Source organism: Bidens hawaiensis, unplaced genomic scaffold, assembly GCF_021521415.1.
Source record: "Bidens hawaiensis isolate Kalapana, Puna unplaced genomic scaffold, B.hawaiensis_p1.1 tig00048042_1, whole genome shotgun sequence".
Classification (NCBI taxonomy): domain Eukaryota; kingdom Viridiplantae; phylum Streptophyta; class Magnoliopsida; order Asterales; family Asteraceae; genus Bidens; species Bidens hawaiensis.
Window position 1 is genome coordinate 14,960 of NW_027498578.1, and position 25,638 is coordinate 40,597.

Consider the following 25,638-nt stretch of genomic DNA (forward strand, 5'->3'; position numbering starts at 1 on the left):
CTTTACCTCTATGAACCTTTAGTTCATTTCTCAATTACTTGAAAACTTTTAGTTTAAAAGTATTGTTTATAAACCTTTAGTTTATTATTAAAACCCTACGTTTCTTTTTCTTTAAGAAACGTATTCTTTTCTTTATTATTTAAGAATACTCATTATACTTGAATAATAATTATAACAAAGAATTATATAACACACATGTATATATACATTTCTTTTCTTTCTTTCTTTTCTTTGTTATTTCTTTTATTCTCGAGGTATTGATTATAATTTCGACTTAGGGCTTAAGCCTTTAATATAATATTATATTATATTCATTTGACATTACGCCTAACCTTGTTGGCGTTTTGGAAACCCTAAGGATTTGAGCAGCACTTCCACGCCACTTGATCAACACTTCCTTACTTCAAATGAAATCACCAATCTTTATCACTCGTTGGCACGCTTCTCGAGACACCAACACTTCACGGCACGCATTCCAAAATGATCGTCGGGACGTCGGCATGGAATCACCTTCTTGATATACACGTCATCGGAAAATAGCACGAAAGTTGAGGTATGGCACGGGAATCGAGGAATCGGGCACGGTTTTCGAGGTGGATCGAGGGCACGTTTTTCGAGGTGTAGTGAGATTCTAGAGAGAGAGTAAGATACTGAATTTTGGTGTGAAGTTATGAAGACCCGAGGCTGCTATTTATAGGCAAAATCTGGTATCCCATCGCCGTACGCGAGGGACTCCTTGGCACCCGTCGCGTAGTGCGACGTAGCTTCGCACAGTCACAGGGTAGACCTGCCACGTGGCGACACGTGTCAGGCTTCATGCCGCGTGGCAACACATGGCAACAGACGGTGCCGCCGTGTGCCACGTGTCAAGCCACGTCATCGCGGTACGCGATGACGTAGGCTCACTAGCGATCGTGTATCGCTGTTGACCTCTTCTAGAAACTTTGACCAAGCCCCATCGCGGTACGCGATGGACTCATCCTTTGTCCAGTCGCGTATCGCGATAGGACAAGTAAAACAGAATTTTCATTTTAGCCCTTAGAGTTTGGAAATTGGCAGAATTAGTCCCTTAACTTTGGAAACTTGACATTTTTGGCCCGATATTCCCGTGATGTTACAATATTAACTTAAAAGGTTTTATATGTTTAAATTATATTTTTCTAATGAAATATTCATATGATTTCGTGGTGTATTTTCATACAATTTTCTTATAATCATGAAAAAAATGCACCTGATGATTTTATAAGTTGTAATTATATATGATAAGATGCTACATTATAAAAGATATAAAAAAAGAAAATCATATATAAAATTAACATGAACAAAACACGCGTTTGTATTATAGTTTCGAAATAGACTAATGAAAACTCCATGGATTCATAAAGGGTTGAATTAATATGCGAGATTAATAAAATTGTTAATTATTCATAATTTTTTCGTCTTTATCATGTTAGAACTATAACTATCATTCTATAAATTGATTTAATAATATATATACATATATATATGATTTTATTAAAGAAATATTTTGATTGAATTAACATAAATTCCTGCATATTTTTAATCCATATAATTTATGTATTTATTTATTTGATTAAAGGATGTATTGATATGTTTTGATAACGCTGACATATATATGTTTTAATTAAAAAATAAAATACTTTTAGCGGGAAACTTATGCTATGAAAAATTTTCAAGTGACATGTGTCCCAATTATTTTCGTTTATTATAATAGGTAGATATTATAGAATATATTAATAGAGTTTGAGTATTATAGTGTTAGCATAATTAGGAGATTGTATTTGATTATGTTTCCGTGTATTTATCTCATTGTACTCATATAAATTTGATTAATAATACATTATACCTTACGAGGTTTTCATTATTTTACATTATTAGAAAATATTATAGAATATAGTATTAGATTTTTAGTATTATAGTGTTTCCATAATTAGGAGATTGTATTTGATATTTTGATTATGTTTTCTTGTATTTATCTCATTGTACTCCAATATATAGTTGATTAATAATACATTATAGTATTATACTTATGGGGTTTTCACTATTCTACATATAAAGCATATTAGGATGATATAATTTCTAAATGCAAATAATATTTAATAAATTTTTATGGGATATTGGTTTTAAATACTTCCAACTTTGACCCACTGGTAAATAACACTTTCAACTTACGAAATGTTCTCCAACACTCCCAACTTTTAACATATTTTCTTCTGGCATTCCCGGAGTAACGAAACACTAACTTCGTTAGTGTTTGGGGTAAAAAAATGTCATTTTTCAAAGTTCAAGGGATAAAAATCAAAATTGTGTTTATTATATATTTCACATTATTCTCCACCCACCACTACCCCATCTTCCTTGCCACCACCGCCACTGCAGCCACCCCACCTTCCTGCCAACAACCACCAACCACCACCGCCATCGAAGACCACGACGAAAGAATTTGTCACCAACACCGTCGTACTTACCCTCGTTACCAGATCTGAGGTCAACATCTTACCCTACCACCGCCCTGCTATCATCACCATCTTCGGCCGACCCCTACGGTTAGTGCACCGCTATCATCATCTCCGCCACTCACACAAACACCATCGCCATCATCATCTCTGATTTTTGGACATTGAAATTGGGGGTTTTGTTGGAAATTAAATTGCTCAACAGTTGAAATTAAAGATCAAGATTAGTAAGGCAAAGGTAATTGTTGTACATATGTCATCTTGAAATTGGGGGTTTTGTTGTAGTGATAAATTTTAAGGTCTTATATACCATCATCATGAAAGCTGCTAAACTTAACCACAAGATGGTACAATGAATATGAGGCGTCGATGTATTCTGTCAGTAGTGGTGGTGGTTGGTGGCTGCCGGTGGTGGTTGGTGGCTGCATTGGAGGTGGTGGGAGGGAAAAGGGGGTGGTGGTTGTGTGGAGAAGGATGTGAAATTTATAATAAACACAATTTTAATTTATCCCTTGAACTTTAAAAATTGACATCTTTTTACCCCAAGCGCTAACGAAGTTAGTGTTTCGTTACTTTGGGAGTGCCAGAAGAAAATATGTTAAAAGTTGGGAGTGTTGCGGAACATTTCGTAAGTTGAGAGTGTTATCTACCAATGGGTCAAAGTTGAGAGTATTTAAAACCAATATCCCATTTTCAATCAATGTCTAAACGAACATAAAAAAACTTAAAAGAATGATCATAAAAGAACATTAACAAATAAGCAGAATAATTAAAAACTCTATAAAACTTCCACCATTGACTTTTTATTGTTTATTTTACCTTTGCTGATGTATTGAAGTTAACTATCACCACTAATTGGGTTATTTGGGTTTTGAACACCCCTAAACATGATGGTATACACCATTATAGAGAGATATACTATCGTATATCATATGACTGATGGATTAATGTAATGGTTGGGGAGGTGTTTATCCAAACGTTTTTCATAAGATATGGGTATATTTTATCGAATCCATGGGTGATGTTCTCGCATGTTGCTCCTCTTGTTCATTCACAAAGTTTTATCCAAATCAAGGTGTTCATCAGTTTGGATACTGATTTTGAATTATTTTTAACCTAACCAAAAACCAAATAATCCGAATTAGAAGTGTGTATAAATGAACAAAATACAACCGATTTTTTTGCTTGATTATCCTATTATTATACGGTTTGCTCGATTAAATTTTGTTCGGTTATCCAAAATATCCGAAAATTATTCGATATTTATAAATATTTTTTTGTTATTTAATAATTAAACAAATATTCGAATAGTTCGGATATCCGAAAATTATCCTTTGCGTCCACCCATCCATCAAAATTGTTTATTTAAAACTAGCTTTTGAACCCGTGTATTACACGGGATTTATCAAATGATAAAAATAAATAAGTTCCTTATTTCAATTGAAATACCTATGAATTAACTTAATGCACAAAGTAAAACTTATGAATTGTATATTTTCTTTTCAGTTCACGACTTATGAAATGTATATTTTTCATATTTCACCACGTGTACTACACATGATAGAAAATATGAACTTAATTAATTTATCGTGTAATAATATTTAAAAGATAATAATTAATGTGTATAGACAATAATCTAGATCATAATGTCATTAAACAATATAAATGCATACATAAAAACATATATTTTCTACAATGCTGAAAAACAACCACCAACCTAAAGGGTTAAGTAAATGAGGGGAAAAAAAACTATTTTATCCCTAATGGAAAAATAAACAAAAAAGAGTTTACGAAAAGTACTAAAATAGCATGATTTTGGAAACGCTAGGTGTTTATTTGCATGGAATTTAAAAAATGTACTAAAGTTGCATAGTTGGTCAAACCCCGAGTATGAAAAGGCACTTAACTCAATGATGTATAAAATCCACACTCTGTTATAACCCAATTGACAATATGATTTTGACATATGACCCATAAATATTTAGAATGAATGAGATGAGAGATTAAGAATTAAGAGAAATATAGGCTTGACAAATATAAATTTAAATGAGCTAAATTAGGCCCACATAAAAGAGGCACCGACGATGCATGATAGGGGTTTGATGTTGCCTGCCGTGCACGTCTTATTAGTTATTAATCGTATTACAGTTATAGTTTGGCGATCTCATCATATTCTTCTTCATCAGATCTCATCAGTTAATGATAATAATATTAATGGCGCCAGTGTCACCTCTGGCGAAATACAAGCTGGAGTTTCTGGGTGATCAATCCGTGGGCAAAACCAGCATCATTACCAGATTCATGTACGACAAATTCGACACCACTTATCAGGTAGGCAACTATGTATAATAGTTTTGGTCTTGTTAACTTTTGTGTGTTAAACCTGTAAATATATTCTATTCTTCTTTGAACTTCATACTCTCCCGGGAGATACAAATTACTACAAAAATTTTAAGGTAGAGAGCCACCTAGGCCCAAACTCAATAATAATCATCCGTATGTATGTCTATTAATTATATCATTCCCCTCTACTCGACCGACTGAGTTTGGTTAATTAAGCCAAGGGATTCCAAAAGCCTAATTAATGTAAGTCCCTCATCCCATTGAGCCAGAGAATGAAACCTTCCTAATTATAAAGGGACAATATGTTTAACTGGTGTGTTTGTTTTATATAATAAATATGTTTCCATTGTTCTTTTTGGTGCTTAGCCTTTTATAATATAGAATCAATGAATAAACACATGCCCAGTTGAGTTCACGCTTACATTATTTCTTTACATTAACTGCAGGCTACCATTGGCATTGATTTTTTTGTCTAAAACAATGTACCTTGAAGACAGAACAGTTCGGTTACAGCTTTGGTAAGTTTATGGCAGTTTTTTCTTTTCTTTTGGCATTGAATATGTTATTTGTTTACTTACATTTCACAACTTAAGGGATACTGCTGGGCAGGAGAGATTTAGGAGTCTTATTCCAAGTTATATAAGAGATTCACCGGTTGCAGTGATTGTTTATGATGTTGCCAGTAAGTTACTATTTCACTTTAGGGTAAGAGTATCGATGAGAGAGAATGTAGTGAAGGTTGGTCAGAGATGATGGTGGTGGTGGAGGCTGGTCGTGGGTCGCCATCGTACTGGTGGCCGAAAAACCGACTGTGACAATGATGGTTATTCTAGGAAAGTAGAAGACAGTAGCCATGAATAATTTTTATGCCGGAGGCTGTTACCGTAACCACAAATCATCTTTCAGATAGGCAATTTTGGCTTTGAAAACCAACCTTAACCTCCACGATATTTCAGATCTGCAAGGTTTCTGATGGCGTCTGGATGATGGTGGAGGAGTAGCGGTGAACTGGTGGATGGTGATGATGGCGGCTGGACGATGGTGTAGGCGTGGAGGTGTTCTGTTGGACGGCGATGATGGCTACTGGAATATGGTGAAGGTGTAGCGTGTTCTGGTGGACGATGATGACAGTGGCTGTGGTTGTCTTTAGAGAGAGAAAGAGGAGAGAGGGAATGTTCAGAGAGAAAGGTATAATATGTGTTTTAGTTTTTTGTTTTTTTAATTGATATATTTGTTTAATTAAATAGGTAAAGTTACAAAAGTATCCTTACATGCCTTGCACATGACCTGAGTTAACGAGAAAAACTAACTGGGTTAGTGTTAAAGGACAAACGGTGTAGCATTTGGAAACGTAAATGACAAATTATGTTAATTTTAAAGATAAAGGATAACCACTGAAATTTGGTGTAAACATAAAGGACAATTTCTATAATTCTGTCTATACTTTACCTGTGAAACTGTGATATTTCTTGGGTCCTACTAGAGACACCACCCAAAAGTAAAAACACCAACCAAATCCGCCACATATCGGGCGATGTGTGGTGGATCACAGGTTTTTGTTCTATTATGTCAAAAGCTTTTATCTTATTATGTGTGTACCCTATCTGTGACGGATTGGGCGATCAGCCACATATCGTGTACACGTCAACCTCGGACTATCAGATCAGTCAAACATCGTATACGATCTGCCACGAATCGGCCGATAAGCCATGAATCAAGTCAATAATTTAATTTTAAGGCCTCCGTCTCCCTTTATCTATATATATATTATGCATGTTTGTTAAAATGTAGAAAGTTATAGAAAGCATATGGATTTATATGATATTTTGTTTGGTGACAGGAACGACGAGCAGTCGGGCTACGCATACAACGATCAACCGGAGCAGTCGGGCTTGCCAGATTTGAATGAACTTCCAGACTCGAACCATGAGTCGGGGTATGGAAATATCGAGCAGTACGACTTACCAAATCTTGACCAGGTTATTTAGTGTATTTATATAGTACAATAGTGTGTTAGTTATTTTTAAAATATCATATGTTGCCATTATATTTTATCAGGATGTATCATATACGGCGGTAGTCACCCTTCGTGGCCGGAGGATAATAGGACATCGCCGAATGGTCAGTCTTCGCAGCAGTTACATATAGACGGTCCGTATTATGGAACCCAGAATTCGTACCAGTTACCTTTAGGAGAGCAACCATACATGTCAAGACCAGTCATGAGCAACGTCGTTGATGGCATTCAAGAGGCTCATGGCGAAGGAGGCGATGACGATGTTGATGATGATGATGATGATGTTGATGATGATGGTGATCGTTACATACGGGAGACAACATGTTCCTATGTAACTAATAATGTAGGACCTATTTTTTTTTAAATAAAACTTATTATTATTCTTTTTCAACACGTTACAGAATATTACTTTGTTTACATTGCTTGATATCAGTATTTTAATTCTGTTGATGAGTTGGTGGATTGGGTTAAGAAGACAGGACGGGAGCATGGTTGTGTTATCTCTGTCCAACGTTCAAGGAACAAAAGTGTTGAACTTGTATGCAATCGAGGCGGGGAACCAAAACTCAAGGCAAGGGTGAGACATACCGGGAGTATTAAAAGGGGTTGTCCATTTAAACTTGTCGGGAGGTACAACGCACCAGGTGATTGTTGGAAGCTAGAGGTTGTCAACGAGACGCACAACCACGATCCCGTTTTGTTTGAGGAGGGGCACCCGGCTCTGAGGAAACTGACCGAAGAGGAAGTTGATATGGTTGCGAAGTTGCATAGGCAGGGTCTGAGGCCTACTAAAATTAAGTCAGCCATAAAGGAACGCTCTCCCGGTAATAAATGTATTACTAGGGACATATACAACGTCGTGGAGCTTGTTGATGACCAAAATAAAATTGGTGACACCCCCATGCAGGTACCTTTTGTTAGAATATTACAGTATAATTTTGTAAAACTCTTTTTAATATATATTATTTTGTTTCATAATATATAAAATATATATATTCTGTGAGATTTAATAAGAAAATTATTTATAATATTATTTTATTATATTATTTTTATTATAATTCTGATCTTTAATAAGAATATTTGTAATATTTAGTAATTTTTTGTTAAACCCAACGTAAGTACTTGAAACTTTCTTCAAACCCATGGGTTTACCTTTTACACATGAGAGAATCATTTCACCAACACGACGGAGAATGTTTTCTTATGTCACGAGAAGTCGCATACCATGTGGCGTGCGTTCCCAGATTTGTTGTTGATTGACACGACGTACAACACCAACATGTACAAGTGGCCATTTGTTCGGTTTGTTGGTGTGACGTAGACATCAAAGACTTCCTGTATTGCGTACGCGGTTATCTTTAGGGAGCAAGAGTGTAACTTCACATGGGCCCTGAAACGACTTAAAGACATGCTCGTCGATTGTAGGGAGTCGCGTGTCATCTTGACTGACAAGGACCAAGCCTTGATGAAATCTTGTGAAATAGTCTTTCCCAATGCTACCAAAAATATTTGTAGGTGACACATCATACAGAACATAAAGAAAAAACATAAGAGTCTTTTTCAGACAGATATCTTTGAATCATTCTCTTACTGGTGGAAAGTACTGTACGAGTCGCCAACAAAATCTATGTTCGACTACAACTACGGTCAAATGGAAGCAACGTTAGCTGGGCACGACAGACGTGGTAAGTCTTTGTCCTGTATGTACACATGATTTTAGATTCTAGTTGTACATTGCCTAAATTGTTTTTTTTATTATTTGTTTGTAGAGGCTTGGTATTATATTCGCGACAACTGGTTGGTACCCTACAAAGAGAAGTTCATATCCTGCGGGATTGACGATCGACTAAACTTCGGCGAGCATACAACAAACAGAGTAGAGGGCCAGCACGCGAACTTGAAGAGATACCTTCCGAGGCCGAAAAATTCGCTAGATTCTATTGCGGCGTTTGCCCTTGAAGTCGTGAATTCCCAAATGGAAGAAATCGGTGTGACCCTTGAAGACTCCCGTGTTAGGATCAAGAAGTACCATAAGTTGACTTTGTTTGAAAAGCTACATAATAGGGTGTCACTTTTTTCTATCGCTAAACTTGACAAAGAGCTGACTTTGCTTGACACATTGCAAGATACTGGGGCGGAGTGCGACCACCGGTTACAAACATCCTGGGGCTTGCCGTGTGCTTGTAAGCTTAACTGGTACACTATTAACAATATATGTATTCCATTAAAAGACATAGACCCCTTTTGGAGGAAGCTCGATTTCAGTCCGGCGTTTGTTCGATACGAAGAACCAGACTATGAAGCGGAACTGGAATATGTGAAAAAAAAAATTCTAAGACTAAACAACCGAATGCAAAAAAAAGTCTATTCTCAAAGATAATGTATGTTCTTCTTGGGAAATCAAACAAGGAGGAGCCTGAGAAACGAGAGGACCCTAGGGGGCGCCCAAATCTAAACCAACAAGCCACAAAAAGAGAAACCCCTAGACAGAGCTCGTACTCCCCGTCCCCATCAACTGATCCCCACAGACACAACTCGTACTCCCCGTCCCCGTCAACTGATCCTTGCAGACACAGTTCGTACTCCCCGTCCCCGTCATTTGATCCCCACAGACACAGCTCGTACGCCCCCTCCCTGTCACGGGAACCAACACCCGAAACCCCCACACATTCGTTGTCGCGTTCTCAATCTCAGTGTCAGCCCCGGTTTAAGATACCTAAACCACCGAAACGTTCATCTAAAAAGCAACAGACCGCAACCGACCTTGGTTTTCCATTACCGCGTAACCCAAAGACGTCCCAATCATAGAAAGTTATAGGCACATCATTCCCACCTGGGCATACCCGTTCATCTCAGGAATAAGCGATGTAAAGCCAGATGGTAATTGCGGTTTCAGAGTAATCGCTATCAGCTTACGCATGCGTCAAATGAACTAGAAGGAGGTCAGAGCAAGCATGAGGATTGAGATGGACACTAACCAATCATGGTGGAGGCACAAGTTGAACTACGATATAACCGGTAATTATGAAGCGGTTCATGATTCATTGGACTACTCGACGTCCGCTTTATTCCAGCAAAAGAGTAGCTGGTTTAGGTAACCTGGGCACGGACACGTAGTGGCTTAGACTTATGACTGTGTTCTAATCAATCTCCATCTGACTTCCAGTGAGAGTTACTTCCCTATGAGAATGAGTCCGGAACCACCATCTCAGATTCCGGTAATAGCAATCTTAAATGTTAAAGATAATCATTGGCTCAACATACAATTAGAAGGCAATTTCCCCGTGTCGTTACCAACACGTCAATGGGAAGGATACGCCAATGCAATGAGACACGAATGGAAGTCTTTCTACGAAGATCGTATAAAAGAGTATCTGCGAATAAGGGAAACTTGGCGAGTGCATGATAAAATATATAATTTAAAAATAATATATTATTTAAAATAATATTTAAAAATAATATATTTTTTTAAAAAAATAAAAAATAACATGATAAAATATATAATTTAAAAATATTAAAATAATAATTATGAATAACATGTTTGTGTTATCAACAATTTTTAAATAAAAATAACATGATAAAATATATAATTTTAAAAATAATATTTTTGATAATATATTTTTTTTAAAAATAAGAAATAACATGAAAAATATATAATTTAAAAATATTAAAATAATACCAGAAATATCTTCCAAAAGTGGATCGGATCCGCCACTGATCGTCCGTTCCACCACGAATTCTGCTATAGATAAGGTCTATGGCTGATCGATCGATCAGTGGTGGATCTGATGCATTTTTGGAAGATGTTAAATAGCCACGGGTTATAACCGTTCAACTCGCCAAAACCACAAAAAACGCTTAACCTTTCACTCAAAACATCACCATATTATACCACCAAAACCACCACCACCACCAGAAAATAATGACGACGAGGTCCGAATATAGCATCTACACAACCATAATAATTTCGTTCAGAAATAGTGATGGCTGTGTAAAGGCTATTTTGGAGTCCGTTATTATTACAAAATAAAGTCCTAGATAAAACCATATGTTGGCGGAAAATAATGACGACGGAGTCCGAAAATAGCATCTACACAGCCATAATAATTTAGTTCAGAAATAGTGGTGGCTATGTAAAGGCTATTTTGGAATCCGTTATTATTACAAAATTATAAACTAGTAATTATAAAATAATATATATAAAATAAATTTTAAAAATATATATTTATAAAACTAAATACATATTAAATATAATAGTGGTGACTGTAATTTAATAGTAAATATAAAATAATATATATAAAATATATTTTTATAAAATTAAATATATATTATTTTAATAATGGTGACTGTGTAGATGCTATTTTGAACTTATGTGCTACCAGTGCAGCTGTCGAGAGCTGGCGGAACACTTTAGTAGTCCCCCTTCATAAATCCCAACAGTGTCCTTTATTGGGGATTGTGGCGATTGTGGGGATCAGCACTGGTCAGCCACATAATAGAGTCCCGTATCAACCTTCATGGGGTTTCCAATATCAATAAATATGGCACTGATGCGCCCACGTAGGGAGCATCGAGCAATCTTTGCTTTTTGATGAATTCGGTGTGACCCCAAATTGTCGCGTTGCTGATGTTAACCGATCAGTGACTCGATAAAATCAACAAGGGCCTCCACAACTGGTGGAGGATATATGCGGGCATAACGGTACCTGTATAGGGTACTTTATTTAAAGTTATCCCGTGTATCCTGGCGGATTTGACATTCAGGTGACTGGAATGCTGCGACTGACAGAGACACGCGGGCATAATGATTATATCCCATTTTTTAGTGGGGCCACTACAAAGATCTGATGTGTTGATGCTATTTTTGGGGTGCTTATCTAGAAGAACTGCTAATAAACAAGAAGATGATTAGGAATTAGTCGTTGTATAGAATTTGATGTAATATCCAGTGCTTTTTGATGCAATTATTCAAATTTGTAATTTGTTATTGGTTTAATATCAAATTTGTATTGTTATTAGTATAAATCAGTTTATATTATGAATATATAATATTATTTTATATTGCCTCTTTGACTCTTAGATAAAAAAATAATTAAAAAAAAACTTAATTCGCCACAGATAGGTCAATCAGTGGCGGATCGATGTTCAAATATATGTACGCCATCTGGTAACAATTTCAAACATTACAAACACAAATCCTAACACACCGATTCCAGCTACTATCGTCGCCCTTTAACATAACCTATTCCAGATCGGACCCGACAACAAGTAAAATACTTGTATTATACTTTAGTTTGATATAGGTTTTGATTTAGACTAAGGGTTAGGGTTTGAGCATACACATCGGGTTTGGATTCGAATTTGCAAAATTGGTTGGATTCTGGGTTTGATAATGAAACGGGTTTGGGTTACGGGTATGAAAACGGGTTTGGGTTACAAGTTTGAAAATGGGTTTGGTTACGGGTTAGATAATGAAACGGGTTCAGTTACGGGTTATAAAACGGGTTTGGGTTACGGGTTTGATATTGAAACTGGATTGGGTTGCGGGTTTGATATTGAAACTGGATTGGGTTACGGGTTTGATAATCAAACATGTTTGGGTTACGGGATTGTTAATGAAGCGAGTTTGGTTTACATGTTTTTTAATGAAATGGGTTTGGTTTACGGGATGGTTAGAAAATGGGTTTGGGTTACGGGTTTGATAATGAAATCGGTTTGGGTTACGGGTTTGACAAAGAAACGGGTTGGGTTACGGGTTTGACAATGAAACGGGTTTGGGTTACGGGATTAGCAAAGATGGCGAATAGATGGCCAATAAAAAAAAATAAACATTATATTTATATCTTAAACATAGGTGGCTAATAGATACGTTGAAGGGGATGAGCATCTTGATGGGTACGCGAATTTGAGGTTTGAACCGGAGTCTGAATACCATATCCGGTTCACGCAGCTTCGGAAAATGGCGTCAAAACCTACCTCGACCTTGTCTGAGCGGTTTATAAGCTCAGTTGGTTAAGTGGGCGTAAGACTTGGAACAATAACCTAGAGGTCGTGGGTTCGAAACCGATCCTAAGCGTCAATCGCCTTGCCGCTGAACGAGGCTGATTTACCTCTCACGTGATGGGCCTGGGACGGTCTGGCGTGGGCCAGATTGCTTGTCCGGAACAACACATTTTGGAACAATAAAAAGTGTTCGTGCGGAAGACAGGATAGACAAAATTGTTGGGAAGGATACACCGTGGGAGAGATTGTTTACCGCCCAGCAGCCAGCGTACCGGGCACTCATGCTAGAGTTTTACTCTACGTTCGTTTTCAGGTATTTTTTTTCCTTTTTAGTTAACTTGTAAAGTAGATTTAACCAACGTGTAAATATTGTTTCAGGCCACGCCCGGAAGGAGATCCGCAAGTCAAGATGTTGGCTGATGGTGCGGATACCCGTCAGGCGGAGGTTCGGTTCCATATGTTCGGGGTGGAGTGTTGTCTATCGACGGAGGAGTTTGCCTTGGCGCTGGGCTTGTACACACTTGAGGATTTAACCGACCATGTTTACACGGAGAGCATACACAACACACCAGATGACGTGTTGAGGCATTTTTGGACGGCGATTAGGGATACACCTTGGCCTATCATCAGCGAAGAATACGCGCCAGACTGCAAAGTCTCATCCATCAGGGACCCGTTGCACAGGTTTGTATATATATATGTATAATATAATATAATATAATATAATATAATATAATATAATATAATATAATATAATATAATATAATATAATATAATATAATATAATATTTTATTGTATTTTCGTACAGGTACCTACAAGTTTATCGCTCACACCGTACAGGGTCGTCACCTGGGGGCATATAAGTGCAACCTACATGACCTGTTTTTTTTTTTGCAATGCCTGCTTATAGGGAGATACTGCAACCTAGCTCGTGCTTTCGGCGACTACTTCGCCATTTACTGGCACAGGCAGGGACGCAGGTCGTTGGTCGGTGGCACGTTTGTTACGCGGATTGCGATTTCTATGGGTTACGGGGACCGACTGGAAGACCTACCAATTCAGCCGCCGCTTCCGCCGCGAAAGCTGGGCTGTTCACGGGCACAGGGCATGCGCATCGTCCGGAACATTAACGGCCGGTATCACCTGGTCACTGATTTGGATGCTGACCCGTACGACGAGGTCCCACTTGTTGAGCCTCCGCCAATCGAGGAGCCATAGGTGCATATTCAGGGCGCCGAGGTTGCCAATGCGGACGGTGATGAGGGCGAGGAGGACGGTGATCAAGTACGTTCTATTTTAGCGTTTAATTCCTTTTTTTAGTACCTTCGTGTTATTAACGTTAGTTTATCGTGTTCATAACAGCCACCACATCAGCACCTGCAACACGTTCCGCGTACACATCGCGCCGTGCGTTTGGATGCGGCCACCGACTCCCGGCTACGGAGACTAGAGCGTGACGTGTCACAGTTTCGCAGTCAGATGACCTGGATGGTTGGGTATATGTCTGCCCAGCAACATGGAGCCCAGTACACAGCACCAGCGCCACGTTTCGACGAGGAAGGGAGCGATGACGATGCGGGTGGTGCTGCATTTTAGATTTGTTTTTTGTATGATGTTACTTTTACCCGAACTCCTTTGTTTTTTTTTCGAACTCGTAATGTATTAATTACTATTATTATTATTATTATTATTATTATTATTATTATATAAATATGGTTATGCATTATGCTTATTTTGTTCGTTTTCAATTTAAAAGTTCTTGTTTGGTTATTAATTTAAAACTGATAAAAAATTGGTTACATCCGACATACAAAAAAAACAAACGTAATTCGTTATGTACTAATTATTAGTATATAAATCTCGTTCCTTTTATTTTGTACGTTTTTAATTTTAAAATTGTTGTTTCGTTGTCACCTTCCAAAACCCATCAAAAAATGGTTACACCTGACTAACAAAAAGACAAAACAAACAAAATAAAATAAATAAAACAAAAGACAACAAAATGACAAAAACATAATAAAATAACAAAAAAAGACAGCTAAAAGACAAAAAAACACATGTTTCCAAAACACCCACTCAATCCGTGGCTGATCGGCCGATGTGTGGCGGATTGGGTGGGTGTTTTGGAAACACCATATGGTGTATGTAAAAATCCCCTATTTCTTCCTTTTTGCTCTTTTTATTTCCAAAGGTATAATTACCAATATGCCCCTGTGGTTATCACTGCCAATAATCAGTCAATATTAGCATCTATATAACCAGTGAAATATAGGTATTGCAGCATCATAAACATATCTGAACTTGACTAAGTTCTAAACAGAATTGCAACAGAATCATAAGCAATTCCAAAACCTAATGTAAGCACAAACAACCATCAAAAAAAGTAATTCTTTAACCAATAATTGCTTTCAAGATCCATGAATAAAAGGCCAAATAGACAAGAAAGAAATGAAAATGTCATAAATGTACTAAGTTACCAAACAAAATCATAAATTTTACTAGATAAATGCATCCTTAACTCCCTTAATTACCTAAACCCATCATACCTTTCAGCAGCCAACCGTATATTAGGAGAACAACTAAAAAATGATCTTTCTATAGTTTGATTCTCCACCAAATAATTGAAAGCCGGTGGCATTTCATGAGGTTCCAAACCCATCAGTTCCAATTCTTAACAATTTCATCACCCATGCACTCGCGATGATGAACATATATCTTAATATGATTGTTGAGGATATGCGAGACATATATCTTAACTATTATGATCCATCCGAGTTTCTAGGTGACATGCCTACTAATCAGCGATAAAGAACTTATGTTGAAGGTCATGAACAACATTTTCAATGCTCTATTGAACGAATTGCAAACCTATCAAATTATATGACCAACCGGGAACAACTTCGTAATAGAGAAGCCATAAGGCTCTAAAAAATGACCTGATTGAGCATATATGACAAACGTTTTCTAGTGATGAATAACACAATAGTTTGTATCTTATGTATGTGCGATTATATTTAATAATGTTTGATTATGTTAATGCTATGTGATTTTCTAATATTTTTCATTTTATTGTAATTTTATCTATATATAAAATTTATATTTGCTTTTATATTAAATATAAATAATTAATTAGTTTCAAAAAATATTATTTTTAGTATTTCTAATATTTTATCTATAATAAAAATAAATAATTTTTAGTATTTCAAAACTAGTTCTGTTGACTATATTCGGCTTGACTTGACTTGGGAGCTCCTTATGAGGACATGATTCCAGATTGGGAGCTTCTCCCTGTATCAGGTGGAGACTTGCAACTCCTGATGTTGTGACCAAAATTTTCGTAGTTGCTTCATTTCAAACTCTGCCCCACTCTTGTCAGTCTGTCTCCTATAGAAAACACTTATTGACCCTCCTTTATTGTCATCTTCCTATTCATGTTAGATGCAATCTTCTTCTTCTTCTTCTTCTTCTTCTTCTTCTTCTTCTTCTTCTTCTTCTCATTCCGTGCCTCTTCTTGGGCCTCCTAATCTTTGTGAAAACAAAACAAAAATAAATTCAAACTGCTTAGCTATTTATGAATTCTTGCACATACAAGACTACTACTTACCTGCTTATCATGTTTTGGTGGAATTAATGTTGTTGGACATTCTGAACGGGTCCGCATATCAGGCCCCGGGATTGGCATGATTTATTGCGCATATACTTTCTTCCAAGTGTCTAACCAGCATGCTTCATCAACCCACTTTTCCAATGGACCAACATGGTTGTTATTTTGTGCCATGTCAAATAGAGCTGCAACCCCCCTGTCTACATGCATTCTTGTCAAATCCCACCTTGATGTATATCTCTTCTTGCATTAACAACATAAATTTTAACTATCACATTCAACTTATCTTGTCTGCATTAATTAACCAATATAGAAGGGACACTCATCATTCACATTACTCCTTTGTTTCCACTTAAAATTCCTTACCACACTATTCAACACACTCTGACTCTCATCATTAGAGTTCTCATAATCGTACATGTCAGGATTTAACCAGTTACCATCACTATTAATATTTGTGTCTTCATCCATATCATAATCAATGATAGCCTTATATAGTCTCATGACAAGTTCTACTTCCTCCAAAGGTTTTTCAAATTCAGCTGTATAATCAGGATCTGAATCACTACCATCTGATCCATCATATGCATAATTATCCTCTTCATCACCATCTCCACCTTCACTATCACACAATTTTTCATCATTTTGACCGGATACTTTACATGACACTATTTCACCCGCAGGCATGCTAAACGCACTATTAGATCCTAAAATTTGTATCAAATTGGTTTTGCCATGTTCAACATAAATTTCAACAATGTTACAACCACCTCTAACAATATCACAAACATCTTGAAAATGGTGACCTTAATCCTACGACTTTAGACCTAAATTTAAACAAACATACGGTTGTTTGAAAAGAAAGTAAGAAACTTTACCACAACCGTATTGTGACTTACAAACTATTTCTTCCAACATACCTTTATAAAATTTGTTAACCTTGACATAGTCAACAAAGCTTATCTTACCTCCCTCGTAACTTTTACAGCTCAGTACCAAACACGCCTCCATGGAACAGCTTTATGGTAAACATTGTCTTACCATCACTTGTAACAACCATTAATCAATTAATAACACTAATAAATTGAAAATTTTGCAAACAAATTAACCACTGATAACTTACCATACAAGTCATAGGGTTCACAATACTCACTTTCAGGTCTAATACTGTATGAACCAACCTCCATTTCTACTTCCACACCATTAATCGACCGAGAGAATTGATTATCGATTGAAGATTTGAGCAATAAATCATGGGGAGACATAGAGTTACGAAGCACGCCGACATAATTTCGACATAACTTATGTGCGAAATTGGAGGAGGTAATCTTTTAACAAGGATTTGTGAACAAAAAGACGGTCTTGCCCTTGTAGCTAACGGGTCAACTCACGGTTAACTGGCGGCCATTGATAGATTGAGCCCGTTTAAAAACAACAATCGCACAAATGCACAAATCAAGAATGGGATCTACAGAGTGCCCGTCCATCATAGGGGCACAAACCATAATTTTCTCTTAAATAAGTCAATATATTTGACGTTAAATATCTCACATACGTTACTATACTAACTATATTATATTTTATTACTATATATACGAAGATTTTATTACTAAATATACGGAGATGTGAAATAAGATAAACGGAAGAAAAACAAAATTAAAAGCTTGCCTTAACAACACAACTATTTATTTTAATTATAAGATAAAAGATGTGACAAATGACACACCTAACCTTATAAAATAAATAAATAAATAAATAATTAGATTTTAGGTTGAGGCATATTATATTACAAATTATAGGTTTATAGAAATCCTCAAATTCAATTTACCCCCAATTTATTATTTTAGTCACCAGTCAGTCAGTCCGCCACCACCAGCTCCGGCTGTCCGTCAGCCACCCACCTCAAACCACCATCACCTGCACCCACCGTAAATGATCGTCAAAACCTAAATTCTCTAACTCCAAAGTTTCACGGTTTGTGTCTGTTTTGTTTTTTTTTTTTCCCATTTTATGGTTTTTTTAATTGTTTAAACATATAATGATTTCAGTTTCATGTTATTTTGAATTACTTTAATTAGGATTATTGTAATTTTACCTAATTAGGTATTTGTGTTAATTGTTTGATGGTCTAATAGCAAATTAATCAGTTTAACACACTGTTTATGATAAAAATGATGCATTAGGTGGTTCGGTACCGATATCGCAGGCAAAAACAAAATTTAGTAAATAGTTAGGTACTTGGCGCCAGACGCACTCAAGGCACATAGGCCTCGCCAAAAAAGTGAGGGCCTAAGAAAGAAAACACACTTAAATAAAAAAAAATTAAAATACATTATGTATTAGTAAAATATCACTTTTCTTCATATGAAATAAACAAAAGCTATTGTATGATATAAATCGAATTAGTACCAAAAGTTCTAAAAGAGTCAAGATGTAATTAAGAAGATGCCGCCGTGTGCATTGACTCATCACCACCACTTGAGTTTTTCGCTTTATAGTATAATATCTTTTTCATCAGTTATGATTGTTTGCTAAAATTGCTTTTCTATATGTTTCATGCTCATTATTTTGTTCCATTATGGAACCTATCAGATTATCCAATTTGTCATTGTTTTGCACTTCCGCATGTGTTTATTATCTTTCAGTTCAATGCAATTTTAGATTGCTGAGATGTTTGTTATGGTACAATGCAGTTTTTTTTGGCCTTGTGAACGGTAATTTGTAACAGTCAATCAAGGGCGTGGTGTTGGTATGGCAGATGGGAAGGGATTCTTTTGGGTGGATGATGCTAATGATCAGACGCTGAGTACTGTGAAGCATAGGCGAAAGAAGTCGAAGAAGTTGGAGTTTGTTGGGTGGGGTTCCAAGTCATTAATTGAATTTCTACAATCAATTGGCAAAGACACCGGTGAAAAGCTCTCTCAGTATGACGTGGCAACCATAATTAATGAATATGTGCATACTTACAACCTTTTAAACCCTCTTAAAAAGAAACGGGTTGTATGTGACGAGAGGCTTCGTTTACTTTTCAGCAAGAATACAGTTCCCAGAAATAAAATACACGAACTGCTGAATATATATTTTGCTGAGAACAATGATTCCTCTGAAGACGATGATGATTTTTATAATTCAGACGATTATGAGGATGTTAACTTAAAATACAAGAAGCAGAAACTTTCTAGTTTAGAGAAAACTGGTCAAAAGAAGAAAGACCAGGCTCGGTTAAGCCGTTTTGCAGCTATTATACCCGATAATATAAAGCTTTTGTATTTAAAAAGGAGTTTAGTTGAAGAGCTTGTTAAGCACCCCGAGAGCTTTGAAGGGAAGTTGTTAGGTAGCTACATTAGGATTAAGTCTGATCCTATGGATTTCTCACAGAAGAACTCTCATCAGCTGCATCCAGTTACAGGTGCATTGAAGTTTCTATATTTACTGCTATCCCATTCTTTTTATATAGTCTGCCTGATGGGTGTGGCTCGGGCTCGGTTTGTTTACAAACCAAGCCGAGCCAGCTCGACTTGTTTGTCTTAACTGGCTGAATGTTGAGCTTGAGCTCTGCTCTGGCTCGTGGTTTGTGAGCCAACTCATCTATTCTTTAATAAAAGTTACACATATTGATGTATATAAAAAGAAAAAAAAATATTTTAAGCATACACATGATGCATAGTTAATGAACTACAAAATTTATAATTTTTATATATTAAAATTTGGCTTAAGTTTTAGCGGGCCAGATAAATGAGCCTAATGAGTGATCCAACAAGCCTAGCTTACTTAAGCTCGTGCTTGGCTCGTTTACAAACCAAGCTGGCTCAATTCCGCTTGTTTGACATTCAAGCCATTTTGAGCAAGCCTTTTTGAGCTTTATTCAAACGAGTTACAAGTCACGGCCTTTTTGAACAACCCTAAAAGTACATACAGGTTGAAAGTCGCCAGGAGGGAACTTTTTAGTGCATACAATTTCTTAATTTGTTTTATTTAACGAGCTAGATGGTTTTGTAATGATATTTTTTTTATAATGATATCTAATGCTATAATTGTTATAATTTTTTTAAAATGGACAACGAAGTGTTTTGAGGTCAACCTAACAAGTACCGTGCTAAAGTTTGACTCATTTTTACGTTAACCGTTTAGGACTTTTTCCCAGCATGCCAATCTTACCGTCTCTACCTATGTACCTTCACATTTATAATTAAAACATCTATTGTTTAATCATAACCTATTATTAATACAAGGCAAAGTTATCATTTCTTGAAGTTATCAAAATCGTAATTGACAATTTACTATTTGCTATCGTGAACTCGTGAAGTTGATTAATCATTTTGATAGCTATAAACCTTTTATTTTCTTGGATCAGTCCTTATTCTTGTTGTGCGCTATCTGTTGTTTTGCAGGGGTGAAAAATGAACCAGGAAATGGGGGTGTGCATGAAGTTCTCCTTCAGGTTCCAAACATGGCTAAAGACATATCTATACACATGCTGTCGGATGATAACTTCTCGAAGGTAACTTGCATAGTCAATGGCACTTGCAGTTTTTCATCATTTCAAAAATTAGTATAGAATTATGTATTTTTCTATAATAATTTATAAACCTTTCAAATTATGCCGTGTGACTAAAATATGTGGGCGTTAAATTGTTTTATAGCAGTTATAATTTAAGCATTTTCCTGTAATTCAAAAGCGAACGGATATGATGCAGCTTTGTATGTAGGCGTAGATGGAATGAGAAGTTAATTACATTCTTTTGAAGGAAACTATCTAAGAGATTACACACACACACACATACATATATATCATATATGTACTCGTTATGATTCTTGTAGAACAAGCGGAGGCGGTGATTTGCAGAACACTTTGATTTATGTGGGATTTTAAAATTAAGTGGCCTATTTATGTTTGAGTCCATGTTGAAAGTAAACAAGCAATTCAACCAAACTCATTCTTGAAAATAAGAGTTTAAACATAGCTTGCTTGATCTTTGAAGGAAAAGTTAAGATCATATTCGGTTTGTTTTCAAACCAAACAAAATAGTGAAAGAGATGATGTTTGTTGGCTATGGCTTCTACAAATATTGTATGACTGCATATATATGCAATTTTTGAACATTTGATTTCAACTCGTCAGCAATTAGCATAGTTCATGGTTCACCTCATGAGTGTTATAAAGCTATCACAATTTTTTAGTTAACCATTCATAGCTAAATAAATGGTTGTTTCTTTTCATATATTTAGTTACTTTTATTCCATAACTAGATAATGTACATTACAAGTATATTTTGTATCAACTATATTCTTGCCTATGTGTTTACCATTTACTAATCCAATGCACATTTTTGTTATTGCCATTTCTCTCGCAGGAAGAAGTTGAGGATTTGTGTCAAAGGGTTAAGGATGGGTTACTTAAAAGGCCTACCGTTGTAAGTTTCTATCTTATTCAACATGTTACTTACCAAGATGACTGCTTTTATGATCTTCAAATTTTTTCTTAATTCATTAAACTCTTATTGGTGATCTTGGTATGTTGGTAGGTAGAGTTTGAACAGAAGGCCCAAATCTTGCATGAAGAAATAACAAACCATGTAAGCAATGCTCGTTATGACCCATCAGAACATATGATTCTATATAACATAATAAATAAATTAATGCATAAACACGATTCAAGCTTCATGTATGTAACAGTTTATCATCTTGTTATTCTTTTACTTACAGTGGCTTCCTAGAGAACTTGACCATCTACAGAACCTCCTAGAGCGAGCCAATGAAAAAGGATGGCGCAAAGAATATCCTTTTATCATAATAATAAATATTGTATTTGGTAACCATGAGAACCCGTTAGATAAAACTCACGGGTCTAATACCCTACTAAGTGCTAACCAGTGGGAACCAGGAAAGTTAACATCTATTATCAATTCTCAAAATAGCTAAGATAATAGTTATGCAAAAGAACACATATGTCCTACTGTATAAAATAATAATCTCATTATTCAATAAAGCAATGATTAAAACAAAGTTTTATATTGATGCTTGATAAACCTCGCTCGAGTTCTTACGCTATTTGAGTATCTGGAAAGAAGAAAACGGCTGCAAACACCATCCGAGAAATCAAAGCTGTTAAGCGAGGTTCCAAAGGTGACTGCAGATTTATTAGAACCAGAAGCCACACCACAAGATCAAGAACATGATATAGACCAGCGCGATAATTCACCAATCTTAGTTCATGGTTCAGAAGCTGCAGGTATGTAATTATGTACACACATTTGATTACAAAACATAGTCTTATTTTTAAATAAAATTAGATTGGTATTGTGATAGGCTAATAGCTTTGCTATGTTATCATATTTAACACGATAAGGGTTGCACGAAACTGAAATAACCTAATCGTAATCTGAGTAACTGACGCAACTGAACTGAAATTATCAAACCCAATAAAAACCGACTGTTTTTATATTTTTTTCAAAAACTGATATTTTGGTTCGATTTCTGTTTCGCTATTAACCAAAAACCGAAAAAAACAAACCAAACTGATTGGAATAGAACCGGACTGATAAAATTTTGAAAAACGGTTTTAAGTTATGTATAACTAGTTAATTATTAAATGGTGTGGACCACTAGTTTTCGGTCCAAATGTGTAATAATCTGTTAATCATTAGATAACAAAGAAAAGGTCCCAAACCGTAACTGGAATAACCGACGTAACCGAACCTAAATCACCGAACTCTATAAAAAACAGGCATCTGGTTTTATGGTTTTTTAAAAATCATTTTTTTGGTTTGGTTTTGGTTTTGCTCATAGTTATTAAAAGCGATCAAAGCGCACGCCTAAGCGCAATTTTTAGGCGAAGCGGTGATTTCCCGCTTTTAATGCTGAAGGCGCATATATAGGAGAAATTTCTGATTATTTTGTTTAGTTTTTGATTTTTTCTGATTTTTTTTGACTTTTTTCTAATATCTTTTTATAAATCAATAACTGATTGATAAGAAATAGAATCACCTAAAAAATAGGTCAACTTACGTAATTTACTCCAAAATCATCTACAATTTTTGATTATGTATTAAATATGTTTTGTATATTCTAGTTAAGCTACATATATTTAAATATCATTATTTTAAAAGATTTTTGTTTTTGTATTGGTTAATGTTTTTAATTGTTAGTCGTATTGAATTTTAATTATATTTGGGGAGTAATAATAGCTTTGTATATCTATTACATATATATATTTTATTGTTTTTATTATTGCGCTTTTTTTTTCTCAGGCCCTCGCTTTTTTGCGCCTAGGCCCTAGGCGATGCCTATGTGCCTTGAGTGCGCTTACCGCTTTTGATAACTATGGTTTTGCTTTCAACCAAAAACTGAAAAAATCGAGAAAGAAAACGATTTTCAAATTATAAGAAATTAATAAATGGTGTATACCAAAAGTTTTAGGTCCTAATATGTAATAGCCAATTAATCATTAATTAACAAAAGAATTTTGTCTCAAATTTTGCAGCCCAAATTAATTATTTTGGACCGTTATTTTCTTTCAGCCCAAAATTTTCAAATCGAAAAAATCAAAACCGAACCCATTGTGAAAACCAAAAAAACGAGTTTTTGGTTCGATTTGAGACGAAAATCGACCCATTTTAATTGAAATGAACAAAACAAGGTCCCAAATCGGGTTTGACCCATCTGTCAATTTTGACACCTCTAATGTTTTATTATTTTATATACAGAAGATAAGGTGGTAGTTCTTAATGGAGTTGTTGAATGCAAAGCAGAGCCAACAAAGAAAGGGGGCTCGGAAGAACACTTAACAAGCTTCCAGTGGGTGGAAACCGTGCAGATGCCCAAAACCATAAGTTTTGGTCCAACTGTTGACTCTAAAACCATAAATTTCGGTCAAGCAGTTGACTTGATCAAAACAAAGAATACCGGTTCTGGAGAACACCTAACAAGCTTCCAGTGGGTGGAAACGGTGCAGATGCCCAAGTCTCGAAGCTCAGGCCAAACAGTTGACTTTAGCAAAATGTCAAATGTGATTGATCTATGCGACGACGATGCAGAGGAAACACATAAAGAGCAAGTGGTTGAAAAAACGCATGTGCAAGAAGACGAGTATGAATTCAGTCGCCCAAAATGGTTCTACCGGGACCCACAAGGTCAGTTTCAAGGGCCATTTTCACAGTTTTGACTTGAAATGCTGGAGTGATGCGGGCTATTTCATGTCTGATTTTAAGGTATGGAAAGAAGGCCAAACACCCGAGTCTGCTGTCTTGTTGACCGATGTGCTTTCTAGCAATCCCAGCAAATAGGATTTGTTGATTTTGACTTTACCAGTTAGTGATTTATGTTATGTTTCATGGGATTCTTTTAATTTAGTTGTGTTTTAGTTAGGTTTTTTTAATTTACTTTGATCATAGTTTACTTTAATATTTTTTGGTGTTTATGTAATAAGATGGATATATCCAGAAAACCTAGAACACATCTTTACTCATTTTAATTTGGCAAGTCCTCATTTCCTGATTTCTAGCAAGTCTTCCTAAGTCTTTATACTGTTGTCAATTCATAAACCTATGTTAGAAACTCTTCGAAGGTTATATTTTTTAAAAAAGTTTAGAATTTATAGAAATATTTCAAGTTTTATAAAATAGCTATTATAGATAGGGGATTTCCCTAGAAGCAACATCTATGCTCTGAAATAGAGATATGGTTTGTCTACACCCCATCCAGATCCCTGACCCTACTAATAGCAAACTGAAATAGAGATATGGTTTGTCTACACCCCATCCAGATCCCAGACCCTACTAATAGCTTTGCTATGTGTGTGATTTATACTAATACTTGTGCCTAAAACACTAAAGAAAAACTTCATGCCGATCAAAATCGAACTAAGTGTAGTTCTCTATGAAATTTTGCGCGGGTCTCTATTGCTTGATCTTTATTCTGGATTTAATATTGCGAGATTGTTCCTATGGTCTAGCCATTGATCTTCCATGAGTGTTGAACGTAGCTTTTAAAAGACTTAGTTTTGCATCTAAAAGGGCTAGTGGTGTATCTTGTTGCTCGTTTGCCTTCTATTTCCCTATATTAAACACTATAAATTAAATTGATTACTCAGCGAAATTTTTACCAATTCTAATATTATTTTATTTTTCAATACAAACGTGAAACGTGCTGAATGGTCAATATCACAGCCTATGTGGATGTCCAGGTGGAAATG

General features: G+C 35.8%; 1 pseudogene across 1 annotated transcript; it reads left to right on the top strand.

Moving 5' to 3' along the window:
- The first annotated feature begins 18,329 nt into the window (after positions 1-18,329).
- On the top strand, positions 18,330-24,759 carry LOC143597260 (uncharacterized protein At5g08430-like; annotated as a pseudogene). Its single transcript, XR_013146861.1, has 8 exons — positions 18,330-18,419; positions 19,139-19,854; positions 20,837-20,946; positions 21,800-21,859; positions 21,971-22,021; positions 22,152-22,222; positions 22,493-22,677; positions 24,152-24,759. The product of XR_013146861.1 is annotated as an uncharacterized protein At5g08430-like (transcript).
- Positions 24,760-25,638: the final 879 nt, after the last annotated feature.